Source organism: Oryctolagus cuniculus, chromosome 12, assembly GCF_051225735.1.
Source record: "Oryctolagus cuniculus isolate XC-2025 breed Fujian yellow rabbit chromosome 12, ASM5122573v1, whole genome shotgun sequence".
Classification (NCBI taxonomy): Eukaryota; Metazoa; Chordata; class Mammalia; order Lagomorpha; family Leporidae; genus Oryctolagus; species Oryctolagus cuniculus.
This window is the reverse complement of record NC_142878.1, coordinates 5,901,630-5,917,394: the sequence shown is the minus strand read 5'-3', so window position 1 is coordinate 5,917,394 and position 15,765 is coordinate 5,901,630. Positions and strand designations below refer to the sequence as shown.

At 41.8% G+C, this 15,765-nt stretch overlaps 1 pseudogene across 1 annotated transcript; it reads left to right on the top strand.

Annotated features, from left to right (window-relative positions):
* The first annotated feature begins 13,297 nt into the window (after positions 1 to 13,297).
* On the top strand, positions 13,298 to 13,999 carry LOC149122925 (small ribosomal subunit protein eS8 pseudogene; annotated as a pseudogene). The gene has a single exon (XR_016218682.1). The product of XR_016218682.1 is annotated as a small ribosomal subunit protein eS8 pseudogene (transcript).
* Positions 14,000 to 15,765: the final 1,766 nt, after the last annotated feature.

The window sequence follows — 15,765 nt, the reverse complement described above, 5'->3', positions numbered from 1 at the left end:
GATAGAGAGAGGGAGAGACAGACAGACAGAGATCTCTATCCACTATATCACTACACAAATGCCAACAACAACTGGGGCTGGACCAGACTCAAGCTGGGAGTCAGGAACTCCATTCAGGTCTTCTGTTGGGTGGCAGGAATCCATGTACCTGGGCACATTAACAGGACGCTTGGTTGGAAGCAGAGGTGGGACTTGATCCCAGGCACTCTGATATGGGATGCAGCTGTCCCAAGCAGTGACCTAACCAACTGCACACACACACCTGCTTCTAACTATTATATTTGTACCTATTTTTGAATCTCATTTATTCATATTGTTGGTTTTTTATGATGCTCACATAGGGTGCTGTAATTTCAAGTACACATTCATGTGCACATGCCATGACCATCCATAATGATGACTTGGATTCGCAAATGTACAGCCTGTATTAGGAAAAAATGCTTGGCCTGAGCACAGAGACTAGGAGAACACTAGCATCAAGTTGTCAAAGGGACTCAACATCACTAATCATGCTGCATCTCCTGTGAAATGTTGGGATGATCAGCGAAGTGAGCCCAGCTTCCAGGAAGTTAAAAGCAGGGACATCTGTATGAGAAGTCTGGGAAACAGTTTGGACTTCCTTGCATATACCTGGGGAGGACTTTGTAAACTTCTCTATAGCTCTGAGCTTTCTCTCTGGCTGGAGCTGAGCTTGGGGAGAGAGACCTCAGAACGCAACAGAGTTTGCTCAGAAGATGCAGATGCTGAACTTAAACCCAGAATGGATTTCTTTCAACCCCTCTTGCTCTTCTTTCCCTTCTGGTCGGAGGAAAGGTGGAATGGACCCTTTGTTAAGAGGTAGCTGCTGCCACAAGGCCCTGAGTCCAGTGGCCATTGAGGACTTTGAGCCACTGAGGGATGGAGAAGCCAAAAACATAACAGGCAGTGCATGGGTGTTGTTGATGTTGCCCATCCTGTTCCCCAGTGGCTGTCCCTGGAACCTGAGAACAGGTTCTTCCTGGGTGGTGCAGAGGTGGCAAATGTAAACCCATTCAGAAAAGCTCTGGGAGGGGCCTACATTGTGGGGCAGTGGATTAAGCCTTGGTGAGGCTCTGGCATCCCTTTCATTTTAGAGTGTCAGTTCAAGTCCTGGCTACCCTGCTTCTGATCCAGCTTCCTGTCAATGCATCTGGGAAGCAGCAGTGATGGCTCAAATCCTTGGATACCTGTCACCCATGTGGGAGACCCAGATGGCCTCTGGGCTCCTGGCTTTGGTTTGTCCCAGCCCTGGCTGTTGTGGCCAGATGGAAGATCTCTCTTCCTCTCACTTGCTCTCAATCTGTCAATCTGCCATATGTGTGTATGTATGTATATATATATATATATATATATATATATATATATGTCTGGAGCTGGTGAATATGCTTACAAATATGAGAAAATTTAAATCGTATCCACCAGTGCTGTTTTTCTCTGATAATTTCGCACAAATGTTAAAACTTTTTGATGGTGAAAACAAAAAGCAGAGAACTCCGTCACTCTGAATGTAAAATCATCATCATCACCTTCACCATCATCATCATCACCTTCATCATCATCATATCCATTTACTAAGGGATGCCCATGGGCCAAGCTAACTGACTTGCATATTTTCTATCTTTTAATTTGCATATGAATCCTTGAAAATGTTGATGAGTTAGGCCAAACCCTCCATCATATGCATGATGGGGAATGTAGCATTCTGTACAATTCCAGAGACATCTTTTCTGATCTCTTCAGACCTGCTCCAGCCCCAACTTTCTTGAACTCTGGTCCTCATTAGCATTCCACCTCCTGTGGCTCTTCTCTCTGCTCCACACGGACGTGACCACTTCTTACTATGACTAAAATCTCATTTTCACAAAGCATTTGTGTGCACAGTAGAAATGAATGAACTGGAGGAAACAGCTGTCTCCACATCAGTGAGCAGAACTTAATGCTTGAGCCCCACCTGCTGCAGCTGACCAAGGCTCATACCCACGTTTTGCGACAGAGCCATGTTGTCATCAAACTGCCACAAGAGTAAGCCTTTCTGGGTACTCATATTCTCAGGATAGGAGCCGGAGGAAGTTACCTTGATTCCAAAGACTTACCCATTAAGCCGAAGGCTGCAGAATGGGAGAAATGGAGAGAGAAAAGAAGAGCTGTCCTTTTCTTTTTTTAATTTTTTTTTATTTGACAGATAGAGTTAGACAATGAGAGAGAGAGACAGAGAAAGGTCTTCCTTCCATTGGTTCACTCCCTAAATGGCCGCTACGGCTAGCGCTGTGCAGATCCAAAGCCAGGAGCCAGGTGCTTCTCCTGGTCTCCCATGTGGGTACAGGGCCCAAGCACTTGGGCCATCCTCCACAGCCTTCCCGGGCCACAGCAGAGGGCTGGACTGGAAGAGGAGCAACCAGGACTAGAATCCAGTGCCCATATGGGATGCTGGCGCCACAAGTGGAGGATTAACCAAGTGAGCCACGGTGCTGCCCCCAGGCTGTCCTTTTCTAAATAGACTAATGGGAATAAAAGAGGAGTCCAAACTGAGGTTTACTGTTGACAGTCCAACCCAAAGGGTTAAGAATAAAACAACACCCAGTGTTTCCATTGGAATGCTGGATTGTTTACTGAGTCCATTGCTGAATACATGACTATTTCTTGGTTTGGGGTATCTTGTATGGTATACTGACATTATTTTTAAGTAACAATTGTTGTAAGCAAGCAGGTATATTTTAAAGTGTATTTATTAGCTGGCATGAATCTAGGGAAATGATTCTCAACTATATTTCTTGTAATACAATATTTTCCCTTTTACTCAATTAATTATTTGCCATGCTCCAATAGGGAAACACGGAATGTTTGGCACAGGGACGGCAGTCCTGACAGAAAGGAACTGAGAGTGTAGTCAACACCTTTTTCTGGAGCTGGGTTCATTCTCTCAACAAAAGTGTTTATGTCCACATACCCTTGCGAAATCCTTCCTTAGATCTTCTCTTGCTACGTAGGTAGGAACATCAACTTTAAGTGAATAAAAGGACTGCAACTTGCTTGATCATCCCTCAGAGCCCAGAGTGAGGCCCTGAAGGTCCAGGACACACTGGCAATGTAATCAGGAAGTTCCCAGATGAACATCTAGGGGAAAACACAAAAAAGGAGATGGCAGCGAATCAAATTTGAACTTTAAGTTCCCATAGGATTATTAATATGTGAAAAATGACTTCTAACTTATTTTTAAAAATTATTTAAATTTACAATTTCCCATATAATTAAATGTACTGAATTTCTAAAATAACCACACACATGTACACACACATGTGTCCACGCTTTTCCTGTTTCTTAGGATGCCATTCATATTCCTGGGAATGGGGAAAGCCCTGCAGTGGTATTGATTATTATGATTCAGAGTGGCTCTAAATCTAGTCAGCACACATGAAATAAGGGAAGCTGAGGAAGGCGAGGGCACCATCTCTGAGCACCCTTTTCTGTTTGTGCAGCCAGGCTCAGCACTCAGTCCTGCCTACAGGCAGCTGAGGTCAGCCCGTGTGTTCAGCTCTGCTGTGGGCTCCTTGCTCAGAGCAGTGTGAATTTTCAGTAGCTCACGGGATTGTACCTCTGTACCAAGACTCTGTACCTCCTGAACTCAATGAACTCTCCCAAGTGAACTCTCCCAAGTTCACCTGCATGAGCATGACAGTGAACTGCTGAGAGCAAGGCTGAAGAGAGGAGGGAACTATCAAGGAAGGTGGCCTCTGGCTATCGCCCGCATTTCCATAGGAGGTAGTGCAGAAAAATCACACCAAGTGTATGTGTGTGTGTGTGTACCCCTGTGTGTGCTGTAGACTTCTAAAATCCTTAAAATGAAATGAGAAGTCAGATCCTAAATCAGACTTGTTAGAAACAGTCTATAACTTGAGGTTGGCTCTCCCAGCTTTGAGCACTGTTCCACCAGTGGCTATGCTAGGTCATTTGTTATGCGTGCAGCGAGTCCTGTGCCTTGTGGGTGACTTACACCAATTCTATGAATTAGATCATCTTTTCCTGTAATAACAGCTTTCACACCTACTTCCTTTCTGATATGCTTTAAAAAGTGCTTTATCTCATACCAGTAAGCAAGGATAGCACATATGAAGTTCACACATCACATGTGGAAATTGGTAATTATAGGTGGCTGCTTACATACTGATCCCACCTTCATTATTCAACATTTTCTAAAACTTCTAAATGACCAAGATTTTCATTATTGTAGGCGTCTGTCACCTAGGTGATAGTAGCCTTTGTCAATGGCTTGAGGAGACGGGTAGATGGGTTATGTTGTTTTTGCAAATGGAGGTCGTGTTTTATTTTCTCAGTATCCAGAGTGCCTAGACAAGTCTAACAGTAAAGAATGCTAAGCATACACATATAGTCCAGCGCCGCGGCTCACTAGGCTAATCCTCTGCCTGCGGCGCTGGCACACCGGGTTCTAGTCCCGGTAGGGGTGCCAGATTCTGTCCCGGTTGCCCCTCTTCCAGTCCAGCCCTCTGCTGTGGCCAGGGAGTGCAGTGGAGGATGGCCCAGGTCCTTGGGCCCTGCACCCCATGGGAGACCAGGAGAAGAACCTGGCTCCTGGCTTCGGATCAGCGCAACACACCGGCCGTAGTGGCCACTTAGTGGGTGAACCGACAGTAAAAGGAAGACCTTTCTCTCTGTCTTTCTCTCTCTCTAGCTCTGCCTGTCAAAAAACAAAAAACAACAACAACAAAAAAACAACACTTACACACATAAAGTAATTGTTATTTCTTCAAATTCCAGCAGTTGTACTTCAGTTAGCATAGCAGATACACCAGGAAAACTGTGAGTCAAGGCCAGTGTTGTGGCATGGTGGGTCAGGCCAGGACCTGGCAACACCAGCATCCCATGTGGGCACTGGTTTGTGTCCTGGCTGCTCCACTTCTGATCCAATACCCTGCTAATGACCTGGGGAAAGCAGCTGAAAATGGCCCTTGGGCCCCTGCTGCCTATGTGGGAGACCCAGATGAAGCTACTGGCTCCCGGCTTTGCCCTGGACCAGTTCTGACCATTGTGGCCATTTGTGAAAGTAAAACTGCAGCTGGAAGGCTTCTCTCTCTCTTTCTCTCTCTCTCTCTCTCCTTCCCTCTGTCTGTGTAAATCTGCTTTTGATGTAACTGAATCAATCTTTTAAAAAATGTGGGTAATCTAAGCTTTTTATTTCACCCTTAACCACACAAACCTTGAGAGGAAGTTTTAAAAAATACAGTGATTATTTGGAGTTGCGGGTCTTTGATATCTGCTTTTAAATATATCTGCTTTATAGAAATCCATGCCGGCTTACAAAGCACAAGTGCCATCTCTGATAGTGGCTGCCTTTCTAGAACAAGTGTTAGCAGAAGGGTTCATGATCATCTTTTTCCATTGTATTGAACCCATACTATTTCTATCACTTATTCAAGTTAGTGGGCTGAGCAATGGAGCTTGGAAAAATAGTTGAAGTCTAGAGTTCCAAGTTTAAGCTCTGGTTTTCTCATCTGTCAAATATGCTCTGGAGGTTTCTTAAATGTGATCGTAATTATGAAAATGCTCAGTACATCCTAAAGAACTGTGCACAGAAATGAGATGCCCAGGGTGAAAGCAGTAGTTGACGTGAGGTGCCCCGAGAAAGAGGCTAGATTCACAGACGTGTAAGGAACTCTTGTGTCCAAATTGCAGAAAGTATCCGGGGGCAGTGTGTTACCTCCAAACTCTGCTGCTGCCTGCAGTCACAGCCTGTCAAGCTGGGGCTACTCTAAGAAAGGGCCAGGTCCGCGAGGGACCCAAGACTGGGAGACCCTGCCCATGGTGTGTAACCCTGCTGCGCTGCTATTCACGTGATTCTTGACATCTGAAAACTCACATAAAGGTGTCTCTGCCACGACCCATTCCTGCCCCGCCTTGACCCAGGCCTCTGTGCTAGTGTTCATGGAGAAAGCTCGACTGGAAGCCACTGCCCTGGGTGTGAGTTCCAGGCTCATCATCCGCCCTGAACTTCACTTTGACTTCCCTACCAGCAAAATGAGAGTTTGGAGTCAGGTGAATATCGAGGGTGCACTGATCCACTTAACATTAGCTCAAATAAAATATAATTGAAGACTCACTGACAGACAGCCACATATGAAGAGTGTGTTTATCCCTAAGTTAAACAAAAGTGACTTTATTTTCTATTTCACACTATGCATATCATGATTTTCTTGTAACTGGAAATACAGGATTAGCACTCCACCCAAATCTCTTACTCATTCACTCTTTTCTATTAGATCTCTGTCTTGAGTTCTTTTCCTCTTTTATTTTCACTTTTAATCGGACAAATCTCTCTTACTTGAATTCAAAGCAAGATGTTGTCTTCTAACCAGAATTAAACAGAAGACTCCTATCAAAGTTACATGTTAAATAGTCTCCGTTTTATTGCCTTGGTGGTGACCAGGTTAGCTAGAGAGCTGCTGTGCTTCAACTCCAGCTTGTTTCCCAAGACGTGTAACGACACAGAGAGAGCGTGAGTAGCTTCGTACTGTTGCAATGCTTTCCAACACCAGTGAGAGTGCTCCTCCACCTTCTCCTTAATCAGAATGTCCTGGGAAGGAGAGAGAGAGAGAGAGAGAGAGAGAGAGAGAGAGAGAGAGAATGCATGGCTCTCCTAGCAATGCCTTATCTTTGGTATGAAGTTAAATTCATCCTAAAATGCTATTGATGCTCTCATTTCTTATGTCTTGCTTTCCTGTGTGTGTGTGTGTGTGTGTGTGTGTGAGAGAGAGAGAGAGAGAGAGAAAGAGAGAGAGAGAGAGAGATGGGGAATGTGAAGCCTATTTTAAATGTGTAATAGACCAGGAAGAAATAGCCTAATCATTTCTTTATCCAAAGTATAGGTTGGTAACAGATTGGCAAATCAAAATTATGGTGGATGAAAACTCACTCCTCTTCCCCCACGAGACACTGGCAATATTAACCCTGGTATTTATTGTTCATTTTAACTATAGTACCTAGCAAACACTTAAACCAGCATATATTACAAAAAATTATATAATTCATGTGCCTAATATTTCACCCCAGCTCTCCATGTATACTTTACAATGTTTGAGATTATTTGTGTGTTTGCTGTATATCAGCTGACACCTCTGTAAAATCTTTATATTGAATGCCTTTGGCAACTATGTGCCAAATAATAGCATTACCATTTGTGATTCTTGTAGTTCCAGTTTTCCCATAAGCTTGGTTCTGTGCATTACAAGTGGGAAGGGCTTAAGAAGTTTATTGACACTTCTTTTTAATGGCCTTCCTCAGTGGCCTGACATTCCACCCTGACATTCCTGTTCTTCTCTTCCCCAATTAACAAGATGTATCCTTTTTTAGGGAGATGTAATTGTCAACAATGCAGATTTCCCTCAGGTTTCTCTCTGTAACTTACACTTAGGATTGGGGCTTTTGGGCATGGGCTTTGTTCTCCATAGCACCCAAAGAAATTATTTGCTTTCATTTAAGACTGTTCCAGCTTCCATCAAAAGAAGCAAAGAATATAAAATGATGAGGTGGATAAAACTGCATAGAAAGAGAGATCCAAAAGCAAGAGAGAGGTGGGTATCAACTTTATTCCTAAAATGTGTGTAGATACATTTCTATGAATCAACTACAGCATGAACTCTATAAGAGCAGGGATTTTGTCCATGAATGAAGCTGCAGGGTTGAGTTTAGTGTCCGAACAGCAGTGTGTGCTCATGTGTAATTGTTATTTATTGAATCAACATTATAATAAATTTGAATTTTCACAGAAACTAATGCATGAAGGGACATGGAATGAGCCATATAGATTTTTGCCAAGCACACTTTGAGCTCTGATGGCAGTTACAGATGAGAAAACAGCATAAAGAATTTGCCAAAAGAAAGTTCCAGAACTCAGTTTCTGATTTCAAGACCAAGATGCTTTCTACTGCTCTAATATTGGGGCAATGGACCATGTTCATAGCATGTACAATTATTGATAGGGACTCTGTGGGTGGCACAGAGTACGTGTACATGTGCAGGATGGGAGAATCTGTTCTTATTCAATATGACCTTTGCCCATTCCATTTGGAAGTGAGTTCATTATATGGTAGTAATGAGACAACTTGTGCACATCTTTATCCATGCCAGTGGCCCAAGAGCAGACACCATGAGGTGACTGGACAGAGGCAGAATGCTGCCTGTGGGTAATAGCCTGCACCTGCTACATAGAACAATCAATCCTGGAAATTATTAAATTCAGTTGTTCCTAAGTATTTACAGCCTGCTTTGGACAACTTCAGCCCATTCCTTAAAAACATTTAATTCATTTTTTGACTAGCATCCAAAGAAGTTCTGTATCTAAATTCTACAGAAAAATATAAGCAAATAATAAACCTAACAAATTGTATTCATTTTAACTGATTAATAAGCAATTGTATTAAGCATTTCTATGCATGCATGTGCACACATGCATAATGTTTATGTCATCTTTGTCTTTGCTGGGGGCTTTGAGAAACACCATTTCTTTTTTTCTTTTTTTCTTTTTTTTTTTTTTTTTTTTTTTGACAGGCAGAGTGGACAGTGAGAGACAGAGACAGAGAAAAAGGTCTTCCTTTTGCCGTTGGTTCACCCTCCAATGGCCGCCGCGGCCGGCGCACCGTGCTGATCCGAAGGCAAGAGCCAGGTGCTTCTCCTGGTCTCCCATGGGGTGCAGGGCCCAAACACTTGGGCCATCCTCCACTGCACTCCCGGGCCACAGCAGAGAGCTGGCCTGGAAGAGGGGCAACCGGGACAGAATCCTGCGCCCCGACCGGGACTAGAACCTGGTGTGCCGGCGCCGCAAGGCAGAGGATTAGCCTAGTGAGCCGCGGTGCCAGCCAAGAGAATCACCATTTCTTCACTGCCATGCTATGAAGTTATGGTAGGAAAACCTTCCACATACACAGTTCGTCCAGTTTCCATGTACTAAAGTGAGGGACTTGTGCCTGTGACTCCAGTCAGGTGAATGAGTGCCAAATTTCTTATCATCTGAATTCTGTCTCCTAATAGTCAGTGCCCACTACCACAGTCCCTTAAATGTTTATAATGGTATTTAGAAGGATATTTTAGAAGTGTTGCATAGAATTCTAAATGATGCAAGAAAACCCAATTATGATCATAAGCAGCTCACTGTAATATACAAAACATGCCCATACATTTAAGGAAAATTTTTTCGATAATAAGTTGAAACAAAAAGGCTTTTCTGTTTAAAAAATGTAATTAACTGGAATCTCAATCCCCTGAGGATCTTAATTAATTTAGGTTTGATTGCAGAAATATTCAAGCATTTTGCTTGAAAACAAAATTAATAAAATTTGTCTAATGAAATGTATCCAATGAAAGAAGTCACAAAATAGTATTCTAAAAATATACTGTTAGCCTTCAAATGATAGCTAAGTAGAAGAGATAGGGTCTTTCAACTTTTATTTTATTTTTTTTTTCAACTTTTAAATTTTATACTGCTAATAAATAAATAAATTAAACAACCATCTTTAAAACGGCTTTTCATGGTTGGCACTGTGGTTTAGTGGGTAGGGCCCCCGCCTGCAGTGCTGGCATCCCATAAGGATGCTGGTGTGAGTCCTGGCTACTTTACTTCAGATTCAGCTCTCTGCTATGGCCTGGGAAAGCAGTGGAAGATGGCCCAAATGCTTTTGCCCCTCCACCAATGTGGGAGACCTGGAGGAAGCTCCTGGCTCCTGGCTCCATATCAGCCCAGCTCTGGCCATTGTGGCCATTTGGGGAGTGAAGCAGCAGATGGAAGAACTCTCTCTCTCTCTACCTCTGCTTCTCTGTAACTCTACTTTTCAAATAAATAAATAAATAAAGCTTAAAAAATCCTTGCTTTTCTCTAAAAGTTATTCTCATTGCATTTTTAGGCTAAACCTTTATTTTTTATGATAGTGCTTTCTAATGTAAAAAAGTAGATTACATGCTCAGATGATTTTAAAGTAGGTGCCATTATATAAACAGTTTTTGCTGCAGAACTTCTCAGGGCCTTTAATATGTGAATATGCAGACAAATAATAAACACCATAATTTGTACTGTGTGAAAAGTTTTCTAAATCTACTTGGTTTTGACCTATAATTTATAAAGCACATTTCTCAAGATTGATATTCTAAGAAAAATATTTCAGAAACCTTTGCTGTATGTCCAGCTTAGTCTAAAAATTAAAAGGGGCTTTGACCTTTTCCCTGTGCCTTGTAAATATCTGTTATGCTTTATGCAAAAAACCATATTTAAACCAAATGATTAAACCAATTGGTTATCCTTACCAAAAACATGAATTGATAATATTCATTTTTGTGCAACTCACGCTACTGTGATTGGAGGAGTTTTATAACCCCAGTTTAACTCAAAGCTTAGAGATCAATGGCCTCTCTTTCCTCTCCAAGCATTGGTACAAGATATTGGCACCTCACAACGATGATGAACCATTAAGGACAAGGAAAATAACTAAGAAAACACTTTATTAATAACTAGTACCCTGAAAAATATAATGAGCTGCATGTATCTATATTTATTATTAATTTTTAAAAAGCTCAAGGATCTGAGAGAAAAAATGCATACTACAGCCAAAAGCATTGTAGGAGCTGTTAGGACTCCTGTTCTGACTTCTGCTTTTGATGGAAATTGCATGCCAACTCATGTGAGTGAGGCCTGGCAGGGGGGCTGCATGTCATATAATGCATCATAATGTGATCATTTCAGCATTCAAACTTCAGATTAGGAATTTGACATTTTAAAAATTCCACTGAAATTGGACTACAAAATATAATAGGTTTAGGCACCTGCTCTAATAAGATTGCATAAAAATATCCCAACAGTCTTACCATAAACATATTTTACAATATCAGAGTCAAATTTTATGACATCATTATAAGAATGTTCCACCAGGCCACATGATTGGCTGTTCAACCGAAGCAGGAGGCTGATACTGTAGCACAAACATATCATGGCACTTCCCTCATAAAAGTTTTATCGTATCCCCATGCACATTAAAAACAACACTAACTGCATTAATATGTTGTAATTTACTTTTTTGTTATAGAACAAATAATAAACCTGGTGCTAATGAGCTCATATTTTCCATTATTCCAAAGCAACCTGTTAGTGTATCCATTCCTCTGAGATTTTTGGCTAAAAAAGTGAAGCTCCCCTTACTGTGCAACGGTGTGCACTTGTCTGGAATTTGCTTATTCCCCACCCTACTCATGCTTATCACATCACGTTCTAAACACCTGTGTTTTTCTGAATGATACAGTTATAAGGCATATTATTTGATTTTCATGGTACTATCCTTTTCAAAAGGGAATACATAAGATTCTTTTGTTAAAATTGTCTCTTTCTGTGATAGCTTTTTTATGTTCCAATAAACAAAGGCATATTTGTAGCTAAACTACAGACACAATGCCTTGCTTTCCCTTTGGCTGTCCTCTGAGTGGTTGTAAGTTTTTCAGTAGATATTTTCACGCTGGAATGTATGAAGTACCAGAAAAGAATCAATTTTCCTTTAAGACATGGATGATTGTTTTCATAACATCTTCCGGTGTTGTCTCAATGAAGCTGTTAGATGATTAAGCTTTTTCACTTTTATAAATTAAATCACTAAGAAGGGACTTTGCGCCTTTCTTGGTTTCATTCAGCTTAGCAGAAGTTGACTTACAGTCCAGCCTCTCACCCTTGCAGTCATTGTCTTATCCAAGCTTCTGGTGTTTGTTCAGAACAGAGTGGCAGTGAGGTGGGAGGGAAGAGCTGATGTCCATTACGCTGGAGGAGAATCAGAAGAAACATAGGAGTTACCCACAGATCCTGCTTTTATCCAGAGATAGGACATTTCTCTATTGTAAACTTCAGGTTGTAGTTATCTTGGGCTGTTTTTGTTTGGGTGGGTATCTCTTTTGCCCTCTGACAGTACCAGATGACCCCTCTGCATAGTGGGCAGTAGAGGCTCCAGGGGATAAGATAGGGAGGACCTTTCTGAATGTATGGTCTCAGTGATTCTCTAAATAAAGTCCCTTGCTGCTTGGACAAGTGGCTATCTATCACATTGCCTCTGCTGTCACTGTCTGCTCTTCCAACAGGAGGCAATTTAAGATTGTGTCTACACTGCACACACACACACATGCACATAACCCACTGACCCCTGCTAGACACTTGATTCAGAGGCTTATAATGATGTTTCATGATCAGTTTATCAAGTTTTTACTTTCCAACAAGATGTAGACACTGTCCAAGTCTATTCAGATGGGCTCATTATAAAACTGTTCTCTTATTCAAAGTGGGACAATCCTTAGGAAGAAGTCTTGACAAGCATAAAAATCTTGACTTTTATTTGTGAACTACAGTGTGAACAGTTATTTTAGGGAATTTAAATATAACTTATATAACATTAGAATAATTTTTTGTCACCAAGATTAAGGCTAATCATAGTCCCTTTGGGAATTTCTATGTGCTTATACTTTTTCTAGGCATGCAAAGACACACAATGAACCAGGAAAATCCCTGGGTTTAAAAATCACATGTCTTTTTTGTAGAAGAAAATTATAAGACTATTTAATAACATCTATTGGCACTTATTGCATGTTGGGCTTTGTTGGAGGTGTTTGCACTTATTACTTAAACTGCAAAGAAAAAGCTCTCTGGGACTTTATTTTTATTCCCATTTTACAAATGATGAAACTGAGGAACAGAGAGCTTCAGTAATTTGTCCAATGCCACCTAGCGAGGAAGTTGAGGTGCAAAATTAGGTCATCACATCTTGAGCCCTTGCTTTTTATCCTCTCAAAGCATCCCGTTAGAGTGCTGGCTAATGGGTTGACTTTGTTTTCATTTCATTTCATTTTATTTTTACTTATTTGAAAGGCAGAATTACAGAAAGGCAGGGAGAGAGAGAGAGAGAGAGAGAGAGAGAGAGAGAGAGAGAGAGAGAGAGAGTGATTGGTTTCCCATCCACTGGTTCATTCCCCAGATGGTTGCATTGGCCAGAGCTGTACCAATCTGAAGCCAGGAGCCAGGAGCCTCTTCCAGGTCTCCCACATGGGTGCAGGGGCCCAAGGACTTGGGCCATCTTCCACTGCTTTCCCAGGCCATAGCAGAGAGCTTAATCAGAAGCAGAGCAGCCGGGACTCAAACTGGCTTCCATATGGGATGCCAGCACTGCAGGCAGTGGCATTACCTGCTACCCCACAGCGCCAGACCCTGGATCGACTTTGGCATGAATGGATGGATTGTTGGTCTCAAAAATTACAGAATACTCTTTCCAGCCAGCGCCGCCGAGCGATGGGCATCTCTCGGGACAACTGGCACAAGCGCCGCAAAACTGGGGGCAAAAGAAAGCCCTACCATAAGAAGCGGAAGTATGAGCTGGGCCGCCCGGCTGCCAACACGAAGATCGCCCCGGCGGATACATACCGTGCGAGTTCGCGGAGGCAATAAGAAGTACCGGGCCCTGCGGCTGGACGTGGGGAACTTCTCCTGGGGCTCCGAGTGTTGTACCCGCAAAACAAGGATCATCGATGTTGTCTACAATGCCTCCAATAACGAGCTGGTCCGCACCAAGACCCTGGTGAAGAACTGCATCGTGCTTACAGACAGCACGCCGTACCGACAGTGGTACGAGTCCCACTACGCGCTGCCCCTGGGCCGCACGAAGGGGGCCAAGCTGACTCCTGAGGAGGAAGAAATTTTAAACAAAAAGCGATCACAGAAGATTCAGAAGAAATACGACGAAAGGAAGAAGAATGCCAAGATCAGCAGTCTGCTGGAGGAGCAGTTCCAGCAGGGCAAGCTTCTCGCGTGCATTGCGTCAAGACCTGGCCAGTGTGGCCGAGCAGATGGCTGTGTACTGGAAGGCAAGGAGCTGGAGTTCTATCTGAGGAAAATCAAGGCCCGGAAAGGCAAATAAGTCCTCCACCATGTAATAAAGGTGTTTATTCTATTAAAAAAAAATTACAGAATACCTCATCCATGCCACTTTGACTCTCCTAAGTTTGGCCAGAATGACATAGCTCATCAGGAGCGGACAGGATTGTGCAATGACTATAGTCTAAACCCGACTGATGGTCTACTAAGCAGAGAAAGACAGTTTGTCAAGCTGATAAATTGTTTTTTTAGACTATTAATTCATCCAACCTTCTGCCCATTGATCCATTTAGACAGTCTTCCAGCTTTTCTTGAACTCATGCATCCCCTCACACTTCTGCCTGCCACTTCCCAGTGATGAAGACACTGGGCTATTTCATGACGTCAAGCCCCATGCCCTTCTTACTTTGATGTAAACAATCACACATGAATTTGCCCCCTTATTCAGCTTCTCAGTGTTTCTTGGGCTCCGAGTAGGTCCAGGTCTTCATCCATGAAGAGATGTTAACAGTGACCCTACTGGGCTTCCTTAAGGGGACAGAGCAGAAGTAAAAGAGATAGATAAGTTACATACATTCCAAGAACACAGCATTAGGTTCTAGGTCAGTGTTTTCCTTCAAAGGGAAGCTAAACTCAATTAGCAGTAACTACTGAAGCAAAATTGTGAAACAATTAGGAGAAAACACAGATGAATATATTCTAGCGCTTTTCTGAATGGTGAAAATGCAAAGTAAGAAAGTATAAAATAGATGCATTTAAATACATTAACATTAAAATTTCCATATGCTATGCATATATAATTAAGGAGCAATTAAAAAATCATAAAATTCCTAAAAATCAAGTAGATAAACCAACAGAATGCAGAAAAATACATAAATTGGTAGCTCCAAAAATTCACAGAACTAGCTAATGGAAATTATTAACTATACTGGCAATGAAAGAAAATTTTTTTTTGTTTGGAAAAGAAACTGAAGTATGAGTGAGGTTTTTTTACATATTACATATTATTGTCAGGTTTTTTATTAGCCAAAGAATGAAATTACTTCTCACTTTCTTATTAAAGTGTAAATTTGCATTTCTTTAAGAAGAGTATTTGGATATATTTACAGAAAGCTTCAGAAGTAAGCATACATTTTAGTAGTGGATATTTATAAATATTTATAAATATTTTAATATTGTTAAATATTAATATAAATATTTATAAAACATCCACTAATATTATATATTTCTGAGAAATAAAAGAAAAATAAAGAAGATGATCACTGATTCATGTGGGAGTGTTCACTGATGCATTACTCGAAATATCAAAATTTTGAAATTAATCGGGGGTGCAATAACAGAGTAGTTATACTGAGTTAAGTAGGGCCTGCTCAGTGGGTTAAACCACCTGTGACGTTGCCAGCATTTCATACAGGTGCTTTCTTGAGTCCTAGCTGCTCCACTTCCAGTCTAGCTCCCTTCTCCATGTGCTGGGAAAGCAGCTGAAGATGGTTCAAGTGCGTAGGCCCCTGCCACCCACGTGAGAGACCTGGATGGAGTTCAGGCTCCAGGCTTCATCCTTGCCTGTTGTGGCTATTTAGGGAGTACACCAGAGGAGGAAAATCTCTCTCTCTCTCTCTCTCTCTCTCTCTCAGTCTTCCTCCCTTTCTCGCTGCAATTCTGCCTTTTAAATAAATAAGTAAATCTTTTTAAAAATTGAATTGATCATGGCAAAACTGTCAGTAAGAAAGATATACTGCTACTAAAAGAATCATAAGATACACTGGTAAGTTTTAAATGGTGTACTTTGGAATGAATGCTATTGGAGTGTCATTCAGCCATTGTAATGCATGTTTTTGTATAAGTAGCATGTG